The sequence below is a fragment of the Bufo gargarizans genome, chromosome 6 (genome assembly GCF_014858855.1).
Source record: "Bufo gargarizans isolate SCDJY-AF-19 chromosome 6, ASM1485885v1, whole genome shotgun sequence".
In the NCBI taxonomy this organism is placed as follows: domain Eukaryota; kingdom Metazoa; phylum Chordata; class Amphibia; order Anura; family Bufonidae; genus Bufo; species Bufo gargarizans.
This window is the reverse complement of record NC_058085.1, coordinates 379,715,575-379,730,883: the sequence shown is the minus strand read 5'-3', so window position 1 is coordinate 379,730,883 and position 15,309 is coordinate 379,715,575. Positions and strand designations below refer to the sequence as shown.

The 15,309-nt window shown below is 50.1% G+C and overlaps 1 protein-coding gene across 1 annotated transcript in view; it reads left to right on the top strand.

The window, feature by feature from the left end:
* The first annotated feature begins 9,671 nt into the window (after positions 1 to 9,671).
* The window catches only part of CASP7 (caspase 7), a 29,357-nt gene continuing 23,719 nt past the window's right edge, over positions 9,672 to 15,309 (top strand). The window contains exon 1 of the mRNA XM_044296925.1: positions 9,672 to 9,766. The gene's annotated coding sequence lies outside the window, so the exon portion shown is untranslated. The remainder of the gene's footprint in view (positions 9,767 to 15,309) is intronic.

The window sequence follows — 15,309 nt, the reverse complement described above, 5'->3', positions numbered from 1 at the left end:
CACAATCCCCTAATATGTCTGACTCAGACAGAGCATCGGATGAGGAGGCTTTTGCGGATGTGGATTATGTGTCAGAGGAGGATATTTCTCCCCCAGTTGAGGGCCCCTCAGTTTCCGCTCCTGCGGCCTCCTCTGCCAAGGACGTTGCGTCCTCCTCCGCCATGAGTCGGTCAGACATTCTGCTGGACTCAGCGGGTGAACCTATGTTCAACCCCGACACTTTGCATCACCCTAGATCGGCGGAGTGGCTTCCCACTGAACATGTGGGTAGCTATTTGGAGCACTGGGTGCGTCGCCCCCTGAGCCGTGAAACACGGAACAAACTTAGGGCCGAGTGCCCCAGGCCACTAGTCCCCAATAAGGTGTGTGACACCCCTGTGGTGGACCCCAAGATGTCTCAGTTTTTGGCCAAAACTGGTTGGAACCCTTAAAAGGGCCTGGACTCTGCTGCCTGGATAAAGTGCTGGATATCTTCGGCCCGCTGGCCAAGATTTTCGAACTAGCTGAGGTGGCTAGGACTGAGGGCTCCACTATTGACCCTGAAGAGTTGCGGGGTTGGACCCAAAGGGCGATCTGCATCGCCGGGAATGCCAACACCGCTTTGGCAATCGAAAGGCGTAAGGTCATTTTGTTTAAATTGATCCCAAGTTGTCAAATTTGGCGCTCACAGAAGCGGGTAAGGACGCCCAGGGTCTTCTGTTTGGCGATTCCTTTATTAAAGATATGGGGCAATTTGTTGGCACCTTCGCCGCGCTAGACAAGGCCCAATCATCCATGCGCAGGGTATTTCAGGGACGGGTCTCTAATCGGGCCGGCAGTAGCAGGGGCCGCCTGTCCGGCCATGCAAACTTTCAGGCCCGTGGCGCAGGTAGAGGTTCCTTTGGTCAGCGACCTCCCTTCCAGGATCAACGCAACCCATTCCTTTCTTCTCGACCAGAGGAGGCCAGTGGCGATCTCGCTCCTTCAGAGGCAACCCGACCTCTCGCAGACCCTTCGGTAAGTCCTCCTCTGATTGGGGATTCTATGGCCCCTTGTGTAGGGGGCAGACTCCAACTTTTTTTTCTCATGTTTGGAGCCTCATCACATCAGACCCATGGGTGCTGACCACAGTCAGGGGTTTTTGTATAGAGCTCACGGGGTCCCGTGCATGCTTCCCATCCCCCCCCTGCCCATACCAATGTCGCGCCCGGATTGCGCACTAGTAGATTCGGAGCCCTGAATACGGTGGTGCGCTACCGTCATTTCAAAATGGAGGGGATTCACCTCCTTCAAGATCTTTTGACACCAGGAGATTGGATGGTAAAGCTGGATCTAAAAGATGCTTACCTGACAGTCCCGGTGGACCCTCATTCCAGGGACCTTCTCCGGTTCTTTTGGAGAGGAGGGATCTGGAGGTTCACTTGTCTCCCGTTCGGGTTGTCTTCAGCTCCTTGGTGCTTCACCAAACTGCTGCGTCCGGTCGTGTCATGGTTGAGGAGTCGGAGCGTTCGCCTCATCATTTACCTGGACGACATCCTCCTGATGCACGAATCCAGAGCGGGACTTCTGGAACATCTGCAGTGGACAGCGGACCTACTGACGGACCTCGGTTTCCTCCTCAACGCGGAGAAATCATGCCTCATCCCATCGCAGAGGATGGAGTTTCTGGGCTTTATGGTGGATTCGATCTCGGAATCCCTCAGCCTCCCAATGACGAAGTTACGTGCGATCCGCAAGGAGTTGAGACATGCTCTTCTTGTCCCTTACCTTTCATTACGCCACCTGGCCCGCATCATTGGACTCTTAGCATCTTCAATTCAGGCCGTGTTTCCGGCGCCGTTGCACTACCGTGCTCTCCAGAGGCTGAAGATTGCGCATCTTCGGATCGGTGCCTCCTTTGCGGACGTGGTGGTCTTGGACTCGGAAGGAGTTGCGTTGGTGGATCGTCAATCTGGAAGCGTGGAATGGCAGGGCGATCTTCGGCTTCCTTCCGGAGTTGACCATCGAGTCGGATGCGAGCCTCCACGAATGAGGGGCTCATTGCAACGGGGTCTCCACGGGATGATCTTGGTCGGCGGAGGAGTCTCTCCTCCACATCAACGCCTTGGAGCTCCTGGCCGGTTCCTTCGCGGTCAGGAGTTTCTCCAGTGGGATCGCCGATGCATGCATCAGGCTGCGGATGGACAACGTCTCGGCAGTCCGTTACGTCAACCGGTTGGGAGGTACCCACTCGGCAACCTGGGCGCGGTTAGCCAAGGAGTTTTGGTCGTTTTGCCTCTCCAGGGACATTGTGGTGCAGGCGGAATACCTGCCGGGTCTGAGCAACGTCCGCGCGGATTGGAACTCTCGCTACCTGTCGGATGGCAGCGATTGGCAGTTGGATCCGGAGGTGTTCTCGGCAATTTCGAAAATGTGGGGCCCGATGACCATCGATCTCTTTGCTTCGCGGCTCAACCGGTTTTACAGTTGGCGTCCAGATCCGGAAGCAGTGGCGGTGGACGCGTTTCTCTAAGACTGGTCGACTTCCCGCCTTTACGCTTTTCCCCCGTTCGCAATGATCCCGCGGACTCTCCTTCAGGTTCGTCGCCATCGGGCGGATTTGGACGTTGCTGGGGATCCTAGTGGAGGTACCTGTTCTTCTCCCCATCCTCTCCTGCTCGACGGTTCCCTTCGGCTGTTGGCGTGCCGGATCTCCGGACACCTGGAGCTGTCGATGGCATTTCGGAGGCGACTCGACAGTTACTGGACAACGCATGGGCTCCCGGCACCAGAAAGTCTTATCGGGCAGCCTGGAGAAATTGGCTAGCTGGTGCTTGGAACGGGACTTGGATCCCGTTTCAGCACCTGTAGCTCACCTTTTGCAGTTCCTCACCTCCCTTTTTGAGGCAGGTAAGGCGTACCGGACCATCAACCTCTTCAGGTCGGCTATTTCCTCTACCCATCAGGGTTATGAAGGCGTCCCTGCGGGTCAACATCCTTCGGTTTCTCGCCTTTTGAGGAGTTCTCGTTTGGCGCGCCCTCCTCTGCCTCGTTTTTCGACTACCTGGGACGTCTCTCTGGTCCTTTCCTTTTTGTCCTCTTGGCCGGAGAATTCGGCTCTCTCTTTGAGACAGTTGTCCGCTAAATTGTTGGCTTTATTTTGTCTTATTTCTTGCAAACGGGTCTCGGATGTTCGGGCCCTCAACTTTGACGCACGTTCTTTTACTCGGAAGGCGTCACTTTCAACATTTCGCGTCGCACCAAGACTAACATCAATACTGTCTCCTATCCCAGTTTTCCTTCTGCTCTGATTTTGTGTCCTGTGGCTTGTCTGAGAGAATATGAGTCCAGGACTAGAGCACATCGTTCTTCGACTGTGTCTCATTTGTTCCTCTCTATTCGCCATCCTTTTGGCCCGGTTTCTAGTCCTACGTTGGCACGCTGGCTTAAGTGGGCCATGTCACTGGCTGGAATTGACACTGCCGTCTTCACCGCGCATTCCGCCAGGAGTGCCTCTGCTGCTTCTTTGGCGGTTTCAGGGGCCCGATTGGAGGACGTTATGCGGTTGGCGGACTGGTCTAATGTTACCACGTTTAGGGAATTTTATTTTCGTCCTCCGTCTCATTTGTTTTCTTCTATTATAGATCGGCTTTGAACTTGTAATATGAGCCTCCGTGTCTTGCTGTAAAACTCAATGATTTTCCTAGTCTACGACGTAAAGTCATAGTTTTATTAAAGACACGGAGGCGAGTATTGCCCTCCCTGTTCCCGCCCTTGGGTCTCCTCACGGTTTTTTATTGCAGTGGATTTTTTCCTTGTTTTTCTGATGATGGTCGTTTTTGTTAAAATTGTTATTATTATTGTTGTACCTTTTAGTATTACTGTTATCAGATCTTTTATGCTCTTATTATTTATATTATTATTATTATGATTATTATCGTATATTGTTGATCTGTCATTCTATCCCTGTCATGTATGTTTGAGTACTGGGATTTCCGGATGTGACAGGTCTTGACGTGTATGTTTCACCTGGGCCTATGGTCTGTTCTCTTTTTCAGGTTGAGGGTCGATTCGGAATTCGATGCCGTTTTTCTGAGTTGCCATGGTGTCTATGGTTCTACGTCGTTCTGAGTTTACAGAAGTTAGCCAGGTTGGCTCGATTTTGCGGTTTGGTGGACCTGAATGGTGGTCGTTCCTCGGGTCCAGTTCCGGTTCCAGTTTCAGTTACGGTGTTATGGATGGTGTCGGATACAAAGAAAGAGGAAGTTACTGAAGAGGAGCCGATTGATATAGGATCTGAGAGGGGTGGATCCTTTGTTGTTATGATTATGTACATTTCTTCTTTGCTGCTATTGGTGGAAAGTAAAGAAGGAGAAAGCAATAGGAGCCTCCGTGTCTTTAATAAAACTATGACTTTACGTCGTAGACTAGGAAAATCATTGAGTTACATCCTGTATTATACTCCAGAGCTGCACTCACTATTCTGCTGGTGCAGTCACTGTGTACATACATTACTTATCCTGTACTGATCCTGAGTTACATCCTGTATTATACTCCAGAGCTGCACTCACTATTCTGCTGGTGCAGTCACTGTGTACATACATTACTTATCCTGTACTGATCCTGAGTTACATCCTGTATTATACTCCAGAGCTGCACTCACTATTCTGCTGGTGCAGTCACTGTGTACATACATTACTTATCCTGTACTGACCCTGAGTTACATCCTGTATTATACTCCAGAGCTGCACTCACTATTCTGCTGGTGCAATCACTGTGTACATACATTACTTATCCTGTACTGATCCTGAGTTACATCCTGTATTATACTCCAGAGCTGCACTCACTATTCTGCTGGTGCAGTCACTGTGTACATACATTACTTATCCTGTACTAATCCTGAGTTACATCCTGTATTATACTCCAGAGCTGCACTCACTATTCTGCTGGTGCAGTCACTGTGTACATACATTACTTATCCTGTACTGATCCTGAGTTACATCCTGTATTATACTCCAGAGCTGCACTCACTATTCTGCTGGTGCAGTCACTGTGTACATACACTAGTTATCCTGTACTGATCCTGAGTTACATCCTGTATTATACTCCAGAGCTGCACTCACTATTCTGCTGGTGCAGTCACTGTGTACATACATTACTTATCCTGTACTGATCCTGAGTTACATCCTGTATTATACTCCAGAGCTGCACTCACTATTCTGCTGGTGCAGTCACTGTGTACATACATTACTTATCCTGTGCTGATCCTGAGTTACATCCTGTATTATACTCCAGAGCTGCACTCACTATTCTGCTGGTGCAGTCACTGTGTACATACATCACTTATCCTGTACTGATCCTGAGTTACATCCTGTATTATACTCCAGAGCTGCACTCACTATTCTTCTGGTACAGTCACTGTGTACATACATTACTTATCCTGTACTGATCCTGAGATACATCCTGTATTATACTCCAGAGCTGCACTCACTATTCTGCTGGTGGAGTAATGTGTGTTTCTCGTGAGCTCGTACATAATGCCATCAGCCGGATTCTTGTGTCATGTTCGCTCGGTCTGATCTGAGTTGTGTTATCACCAGACGTTTAGACCATGAGGATCGGTGACTCAGGGTAAATGATGTCAGAGGGAGAGAATAGCGCGGGGCGATAACGCTGGCATGTGCCCGCCCAGGAATTCGGTGACTGACATGTGAGTCGGGGATATGAGTCACCAGCACTTATGGGGTTAATAATGACTACAATGTTATTACAGCTGGAAACGTTGGTAAAAGGTGCGCGTGATCCATGAGGGATCGATGCAAATCCCATCATCTCATCGTGATTATTAATGGTTATATTTTATATCAGAACCAATATGGCTGCCAGCACGGCGCCTGCAGCGGGTGCCACCCAGCTTTCCTGGAGTCTTGAGATATGTATAAAAGTGCAGCCGTACAGAAGATAGTCCTCTGTGAGCTCACACTTCTCACAGCTGAAGGTTTGTTACAGTGTTTTCTAGCTTTGACTCCATGAGCTCAGCAGCAGCGCAGATTCACTGCTGTCCTGACTGTTTGTTACAATGTATCAGTCTGGAGTCCAGACTAATAGCTCACAGAAGATTGCCTTGACAGGATACAGCTGTAACAAACCCTCAGCTGTGAGAAGTATGGATTGGATGTCAGCCTCTGGATAAAGGAAAGAATGTTCCCTGCTAGCAAGCAGAGATCTTGAAAATGATGAGGAACTGAGAAAGCCTATAAGAAAGTTGCAGAACTTCTCGCTATTTTGCTTCTTTCACAGGAAATCATTTAGTAAATGTTGCTCCAGTCATTCGGTGCCAATAGATCAGGAGGTGAGGTGATCTGCGCCAGAAAACGGACATGAATCGCCGAGTAAATACGGCTTAAGGGCTCATGCACACAAACTTATTTTCTTTCTGCTTCCGTTCTGTTTTTTTGCGGACCGTATGCGGAACCATTCACTTCAATGGACCTGCAAAAACAACTGAAGGTATTCCATTTCCGTTCCGCAAATAAGTAGTTCATGTCCTATTATTGTCCGCAAATCACAATCCAAGGCCCCATTCAAGTCAATGAGTCCGCAAAAAATACGGAACGCACACGGAACACATCCGTATTTCATTCGGATTTCGCGGATCCATACTGTAGAAATGCTACGCCCAGGCCATATTGCTCATGTGTGTGGTGATTAACAAGTTACTGTTTCCACAAAAAACTGATCGCATACGGAAACCATATGGATGTTTTGTGGAATAACGGAACGGAAGAGGACTTAAATCAGAGGGAAAAAAAAACTAAGATACATAACAACAGATCTGTAAAAAACATGAGCATGAGCCCTAATATCTAGTGTCTGCCGGTTGCAGTACCACTGGTGAGCACCAGGGGCAGCACCACAGCCCTCCATTCAAACAGTCTATCTCATGTGAGAGTTCTCTTACAGGCAGTATCACACATAATAGGATTAGATACAGCAGCCTAGGACTCTCTCAGACAGTATCACACATGATAGGATTAGATACAGCAGCTCACGACTCTCTCAGACAGTATCACACATGATAGGATTAGATACAGCAGCCCAGGACTCTCTCAGACAGTATCACACATGATAGGATTAGATACAGCAGCTCACGACTCTCTCAGACAGTATCACACATGATAGGATTAGATACAGCAGCCCAGGACTCTCTCAGGCAGTATCACACATGATAGGATTAGATACAGCAGCTCACGACTCTCTCAGGCAGTATCACACATGATAGGATTAGATACAGCAGCTCAGGACTCTCTCAGGCAGTATCACACATGATAGGATTAGATACAGCAGCTCAGGACTCTCTCAGGCAGTATCACACATGATAGGATTAGATACGGCAGCTCAGGACTCTCTCAGGCAGTATCACACATGATAGGATTAGATACAGCAGCTCAGGACTCTCTCAGGCAGTATCACACATGATAGGATTAGATACGGCAGCTCAGGACTCTCTCAGGCAGTATCACACATGATAGGATTAGATACGGCAGCTCAGGACTCTCTCAGGCAGTATCACACATGATAGGATTAGATACAGCAGCTCAGGACTCTCTCAGGCAGTATCACACATGATAGGATTAGATACAGCAGCTCAGGACTCTCTCAGACAGTATCACACATGATAGGATTAGATACGGCAGCTCAGGACTCTCTCAGGCAGTATCACACATGATAGGATTAGATACAGCAGCTCACGACTCTCTCAGACAGTATCACACATGATAGGATTAGATACAGCAGCTCAGGACTCTCTCAGGCAGTATCACACATGATAGGATTAGATACAGCAGCTCATGACTCTCTCAGACAGTATCACACATGATAGGATTAGATACAGCAGCTCACGACTCTCTCAGACAGTATCACACATGATAGGATTAGATACAGCAGCTCACGACTCTCTCAGACAGTATCACACATGATAGGATTAGATACAGCAGCTCACGACTCTCTCAGGCAGTATCACACATGATAGGATTAGATACAGCAGCCCAGGACTCTCTCAGGCAGTATCACACATGATAGGATTAGATACAGCAGCTCACGACTCTATCAGACAGTATCACACATGATAGGATTAGATACAGCAGCTCACGACTCTCTCAGACAGTATCACACATGATAGGATTAGATACAGCAGCCCAGGACTCTCTCAGGCAGTATCACACATGATAGGATTAGATACAGCAGCTCACGACTCTCTCAGGCAGTATCACACATGATAGGATTAGATACAGCAGCTCAGGACTCTCTCAGGCAGTATCACACATGATAGGATTAGATACAGCAGCTCAGGACTCTCTCAGGCAGTATCACACATGATAGGATTAGATACAGCAGCTCAGGACTCTCTCAGGCAGTATCACACATGATAGGATTAGATACAGCAGCTCAGGACTCTCTCAGGCAGTATCACACATGATAGGATTAGATACAGCAGCTCAGGACTCTCTCAGGCAGTATCACACATGATAGGATTAGATACGGCAGCTCAGGACTCTCTCAGGCAGTATCACACATGATAGGATTAGATACGGCAGCTCAGGACTCTCTCAGGCAGTATCACACATGATAGGATTAGATACAGCAGCTCAGGACTCTCTCAGGCAGTATCACACATGATAGGATTAGATACAGCAGCTCAGGACTCTCTCAGACAGTATCACACATGATAGGATTAGATACGGCAGCTCAGGACTCTCTCAGGCAGTATCACACATGATAGGATTAGATACAGCAGCTCACGACTCTCTCAGACAGTATCACACATGATAGGATTAGATACAGCAGCTCAGGACTCTCTCAGGCAGTATCACACATGATAGGATTAGATACAGCAGCTCATGACTCTCTCAGACAGTATCACACATGATAGGATTAGATACAGCAGCTCACGACTCTCTCAGACAGTATCACACATGATGGGATTAGATACAGCAGCTCACGACTCTCTCAGGCAGTATCACACATGATAGGATTAGATACAGCAGCTCACGACTCTCTCAGGCAGCATCACACATGATAGGATTAGATACAGCAGCAGCTCACGACTCTCAGACAGTATCACACATGATAGGATTAGATACAGCATCTCACGACTCTCTCAGGCAGTATCACACATGATGGGATTAGATACAGCAGCTCAGGACTCTCTCAGTCAGTATCACACATGATGGGATTAGATACGGCAGCTCAGGACTCTCAGGCAGTATCACACATGATAGGATTAGATACGGCAGCTCAGGACTCTCTCAGTCAGTATCACACATGATGGGATTAGATACGGCAGCTCAGGACTCTCAGGCAGTATCACACATGATAGGATTAGATACGGCAGCTCACGACTCTCTCAGACAGTATCACACATGATAGGATTAGATACGGCAGCTCACGACTCTCTTAGGCAGTATCACACATGATAGGATTAGATACAGCAGCTCAGGACTCTCTCAGGCAGTATCACACATGATAGGATTAGATACGGCAGCTCACGACTCTCTTAGGCAGTATCACACATGATAGGATTAGATACGCCAGCTCATGACTCTCTCAGGCAGTATCACACCTGACAAGCTTAGATACACGGCGTGCACATGACAGGGGTGTGAGCTCACACTCACTGCACACTTGGGGAGGGGGAGGGCGGACTTCCTCTTCTACTTCCTATTGGGGGTGGAGATTTGAAAATGAAACTTGGAGAAGTTTGGGGCTGAGGAGACACAACCCGGGGCGCGGATTTCGGAATCCTCAGGTAATTCATATTGTAGAGGGGCTCTGCTCTGCTGGGCGTTAACCCCTGCTGTCCCTGAGTGCTGAGACGTCCAGCACATGAGGAGTTAACCCCTCTGTGTACAGTCTATAGGGCGTCTTCCTCCGCCGCTCCCTCAGGTCTATGGAGTGCTACTATCTGTGCTGGGGTCTGCTGGGTCTTGTGGTTCTACGGTATCATGTGATGAGTCTTCTGGGGTCCGCAGGGTCTTTTCCCCTTTGCATAGATTGTGGCCACACTTTAGTTTACAGCATGGATATACCTATGTTATTCTGTTTCGTTCCACAATACCCTTCTCTCCTACCATGGTTCATCCTGAGCTACCTGGTTCATGAATAGAATGCTAGAATCACAGTAAAGACTGACACATATATGGGAATGGGTAAGGACAGGGGCATAGCTATAAGGTGTGCAGAGGTAGCAGTCGCTACCGGGCCCAGAAGCCTGAGGGGGCCCAAAGACTCTTGTGGTGCATAAGAAGACACCAGTATTATAGAAAGTGCATGCTGGTCAAGTTACACCTCTGGCTCAAGGGGGTGCTGCTTCAATTTTTGCCTTGGGCAGCACGAAGGCCTGAGGGAAGAGGGGCCCCAATCTGAACTCTTGCACCAGGGCCCATGAGCCATTAGCTACACCCCTGGGTAAGGAGACTATTTACCTGCCATTCAGAGTCTAGGGGAAGCTTGGTGAGCTCTGCTATGGACATGGTAATGGTGACCAGTGCAGTATTTATTCTCTTTATTTCTAGGAAAAATCTTTGTGTTCTCCATTATTATTCCAGGCTGTAGGACCATGTTGGAGCCGCTGGGACTTTCCTCTAGGGGGCGCCAGGAGGGCTGAGCGCCTTGGAATGGCTGCGGCGCCGCTCCTCGGGTTTATGTTTCTTGGAAAGAGGAACAAATGAAAGTGAAACATCCTAGACACAGCAGCAACAATGTAACAGAACAGTATGGAGGATCCTGCACTGGCAGAGCTGGGGTTGTCTGATGTAGCAGGGCTGTGTGTGTGTCTGATGTAGCAGGGCTGTGTGTGTGTGTCTGATGTAGCAGGGCTGTGTGTGTGTGTCTGATGTAGCAGGGCTGTGTGTGGTGTGTCTGATGTTAGCAGGGCTGTGTGTGTGTGTCTGATGTAGCAGGGCTGTGTGGTGTGTCTGATGTAGCATGGGCTGTGTGTGTGTCTGCTGATGTAGCAGGGCTGTGTGTGTGTCTGATGTAGCAGGGCTGTGTTTGTGTGTGCTGATGTAGCAGGGCTGTGTTTGTGTGTGTCTGATGTAGAGGGCTGTGTGTGTGTGTCTGATGTAGCCAGGCTGTGTGTGTGTTGTCTGATGTAGCAGGGCTGTGTGTGTGTGTCTGATGTAGCAGGGCTGGGGGGGGGGGTGTGTGTGTGGACTGATGTAGCAGGGGTGTGTGTGTGTCTGATGTAGCAGGGCTGTGTGTGGGTCTGATGTAGCAGGGCTGTGTGTGTGTCTGATGTAGCAGGGCTGTGTGTGTGTGTCTGATGTAGCAGGGCTGTGTGTGTGTTGTCTGATGTAGCAGGGCTTGTGTGTGTGTGTCTGATGTAGCAGGGCTGTGTGTGTGTGTCTGATGTAGCAGGGCTGTGTGTGTGTGTCTGATGTAGCAGGGCTGTGTGTGTGTGTCTGATGTAGCAGGGCTGTGTGTGTGTGTCTGATGTAGCAGGCTGTGTGTGTGTCTGATGTAGCAGGGCTGTGTGTGTGTCTGATGTAGCAGGGTGTGTGTGTGTGTCTGATGTAGCAGGGCTGTGTGTGTGTGTCTGATGTAGCAGGGCTGTGTGTGTGTGTCTGATGTAGCAGGGGCTGTGTGTGTGTGTCTGATGTAGCAGGGCTGTGTGTGTGTGTCGATGTAGCAGGGCTGTGTGTGTGTGTCTGATGTAGCAGGGCTGTGGTGTGTGTGTCTGATGTAGCAGGGCTGTGTGTGTGTGTCTGATGTAGCAAGGGCTGTGTGTGTGTGTGTCTGATGTAGCAGGGCTGTGTGTGTGTGTGTCCTGATGTAGCAGGGCTGTGTGTGTGTGTCTGATGTAGCAGGGCTGTGTGTGTGTGTCCTGATGTAGCAGGGCTGTGTGTGTGTGTCTGATGTAGCAGGGCTGGTGTGGTGTGTCTGTGTGTGGGCTGTGTGTGTGTGTCTGATGTAGCAGGGCTGTGTGTGTGTGTCTGATGTAGCAGGGCTGTGTGTGTGTCTGATGTAGCAGGGCTGTGTGTGTGTCTGATGTAGCAGGGCTGTGTGTGTGTGTCTGATGTAGCAGGGCTGTGTGTGTGTGTCTGATGTAGCAGGGCTGTGTGTGTGTGTCTGATGTAGCAGGGCTGTGTGTGTGGTCTGATGTAGCAGGGCTGTGTGTGTGTGTCTGATGTAGCAGGGCTGTTGTGTGTGTCTGATGTAGCAGGGTGTGTGTGTGTCTGATGTAGCAGGGCTGTGTGTGTGTGTCTGATGTAGCAGGGCTGTGTGTGTGTCTGATGTAGCAGGGCTGTGTGTGTGTGTCTGATGTAGCAGGGCTGTGTGTGTGTCTGATGTAGCAGGGCTGTGTGTGTGTCTGATGTAGCAGGGCTGTGTGTGTGTCTGATGTAGCAGGGCTGTGTGTGTGTCTGATGTAGCAGGGCTGTGTGTGTGTGTCTGATGTAGCAGGGCTGTGTGTGTGTGTCTGATGTAGCAGGGCTGTGTGTGTGTGTCTGATGTAGCAGGGCTGTGTGTGTGTGTCTGATGTAGCAGGGCTGTGTGTGGTGTGTCTGATGTAGCAGGGCTGTGTGTTGTGTGTCCTGATGTAGCAGGCTGGGTTTGTGTGGTTCTGATGTAGCAGGGCTGTGTGGTCTGATGTAGCCGGGCTGGTGTCTGATGTAGCAGGGCTGTGTTGTGTGTGTGTCTGATGTAGCAGGGCTGTGTGTGTGTGTCTGATGTAGCAGGGCTGTGTGTGTGTGTGTCTGATGTAGCAGGGCTGTGTGTGTGTGTGTCTGATGTAGCAGGGCTGTGTGTGTGTGTGTCTGATGTAGCAGGGCTGTGTGTGTGTGTGTCTGATGTAGCAGGGCTGTGTGTGGTGTGTGTCTGATGTAGCAGGGCTGTGTGTGTGTGTGTCTGATGTAGCAGGGCTGTGTGTGTGTGTGTCTGATGTAGCAGGGCTGTGTGTGTGTGTGTCTGATGTAGCAGGGCTGTGTGGTGTGTGTGTCTGATGTAGCAGGGCTGTGTGTGTGTGTGTCTGATGTAGCAGGGCTGTGTGTGTGTGTGTCTGATGTAGCAGGGCTGTGTGTGTGTGTGTCTGATGTAGCAGGGCTGTGGTGGTGTGTGTGTCGGATGTAGCAGGGCTGTGTGTGGTGTGTGTCTGATGTAGCAGGGCTGTGTGTGTGTGTGTCTGATGTAGCAGGGCTGGGTGTGTGTGTGTCTGATGTAGCAGGCTGTGTGGTGTGTGTGTCTGATGTAGCAGGGCTGGTGTGTGTGTGTCTGATGTAGCAGGGCTGGTGTGTGTGTAGTCTGATGTATCGGCTGGTGTGTTGTCTGATGGTAGCAGGCTGTGTGTGTGTGTGTCTGATGTAGCATGGCTGTGTGTGTGTGTGTCTGATGTAGCAGGGCTGTGTGTGTTGTGTGTCTGATGTAGCAGGCTGTGTGTGTGTGTGTCTGATGTAGCAGGGCTGTGTGTGGTGTGTGTCTGATGTAGCAGGGGCTGTGTGTGTGTGTGTCTGATGTAGCAAGGGCTGTGTGTGTGTGTGTCTGATGTAGCAGGGCTGTGTGTGGTGTGTGTCTGATGTAGCAGGGCTGTGTGTGTGTGTGTCTGATGTAGCAGGGACTGTGTGTGTGTGTGTCTGATGTAGCAGGGCTGTGTGTGTGTGTCTGATGTAGCAGGGCTGTGTGTGTGTGTGTCTGATGTAGCAGGGCTGTGTGGTGTGTGTTCTGATGTAGCAGGGCTGTGTGTGTGTGTGTCTGATGTAGCAGGGCTGTGTGTGTGTGTGTCTGATGTAGCAGGGCTGTGTGTGTGTGTGTCTGATGTAAGCAGGGCTGTGTGTGTGTGTGTCTGATGTAGCAGGGCTGTGTGTGTGTGTGTCTGATGTAGCAGGGCTGTGTGTGTGTGTGTCTGATGTAGCAGGGGCTGTGTGTGTGTGTGTCTGATGTAGCAGGGCTGTGTGTGTGTGTGTCTGATGTAGCAGGGCTGTGTGTGTGTGTGTCTGATGTAGCAGGGCTGTGTGTGTGTGTGTCTGATGTAGCAGGGCTGTGTGTGTGTGTGTCTGATGTAGCAGGGCTGTGGTGTGTGTGTCTGATGTAGCAGGGCTGTGTGTGTGTGTGTCTGATGTAGCAGGGCTGTGTGTGTGTGTGTCTGATGTAGCAGGGCTGTGTGTGTGTGTGTCTGATGTAGCAGGGCTGTGTGTGTGTGTGTCTGATGTAGCAGGGCTGTGTGTGTGTGTGTCTGATGTAGCAGGGCTGTGTGTGTGTGTGTCTGATGTAGCAGGGCTGTGTGTGTGTGTGTCTGATGTAGCAGGGCTGTGTGTGTGTGTGTCTGATGTAGCAGGGCTGTGTGTGTGTGTGTCTGATGTAGCAGGGCTGTGTGTGTGTGTGTCTGATGTAGCAGGGCTGTGTGTGTGTGTGTCTGATGTAGCAGGGCTGTGTGTGTGTGTGTCTGATGTAGCAGGGCTGTGTGTGTGTGTGTCTGATGTAGCAGGGCTGTGTGTGTGTGTGTCTGATGTAGCAGGGCTGTGTGTGTGTGTGTCTGATGTAGCAGGGCTGTGTTGTGTGTGTGTCTGATGTAGCAGGGCTGTGTGTGTGTGTGTCTGATGTAGCAGGGCTGTGTGTGTGTGTGTCTGATGTAGCAGGGCTGTGTGTGTGTGTGTCTGATGTAGCAGGGCTGTGTGTGTGTGTGTCTGATGTAGCAGGGCTGTGTGTGTGTGTGTCTGATGTAGCAGGGCTGTGTGTGTGTGTGTCTGATGTAGCAGGGCTGTGTGTGTGTGTGTCTGATGTAGCAGGGCTGTGTGTGTGTGTGTCTGATGTAGCAGGGCTGTGTGTGTGTGTGTCTGATGTAGCAGGGGCTGTGTGTGTGTGTGTCTGATGTAGCAGGGCTGTGTGTGTGTGTGTCTGATGTAGCAGGGCTGTGTGTGTGTGTTGATGTAGCAGGGCTGTGTGTGTGAGTTGTGTGATGTAGCAGGGGCTGTGTGTGTGTGTGTCTGATGTAGCAGGGCTGGTGTGTGTGTGTGTCTGATGTAGCAGGGCTGTGTGTGTGTGTGTCTGATGTAGCAGGGCTGTGTGTGTGTGTGTCTGATGTAGCAGGGCTGTGTGTGTGTGTGTCTGATGTAGCAGGGCTGTGTGTGTGTGTGTCTGATGTAGGTGCTTCACAACGCAGAGGCTGAGCTCCCCATGCTATTTGGAATCCATAATCCCCCAATAATTTGTGTGAAACTTCTGGGGGGCTGGTGCTGTGGGTAAGTGGGGGGTGCTCTATATCCCGACCCTTCCCCTGTTCAGTGTCTTGTAATAAAAAGCTCTGCGCATTTCTATTAGACATCAATTCCTCACCATTTCAAGATCTCTGCTTGCTGT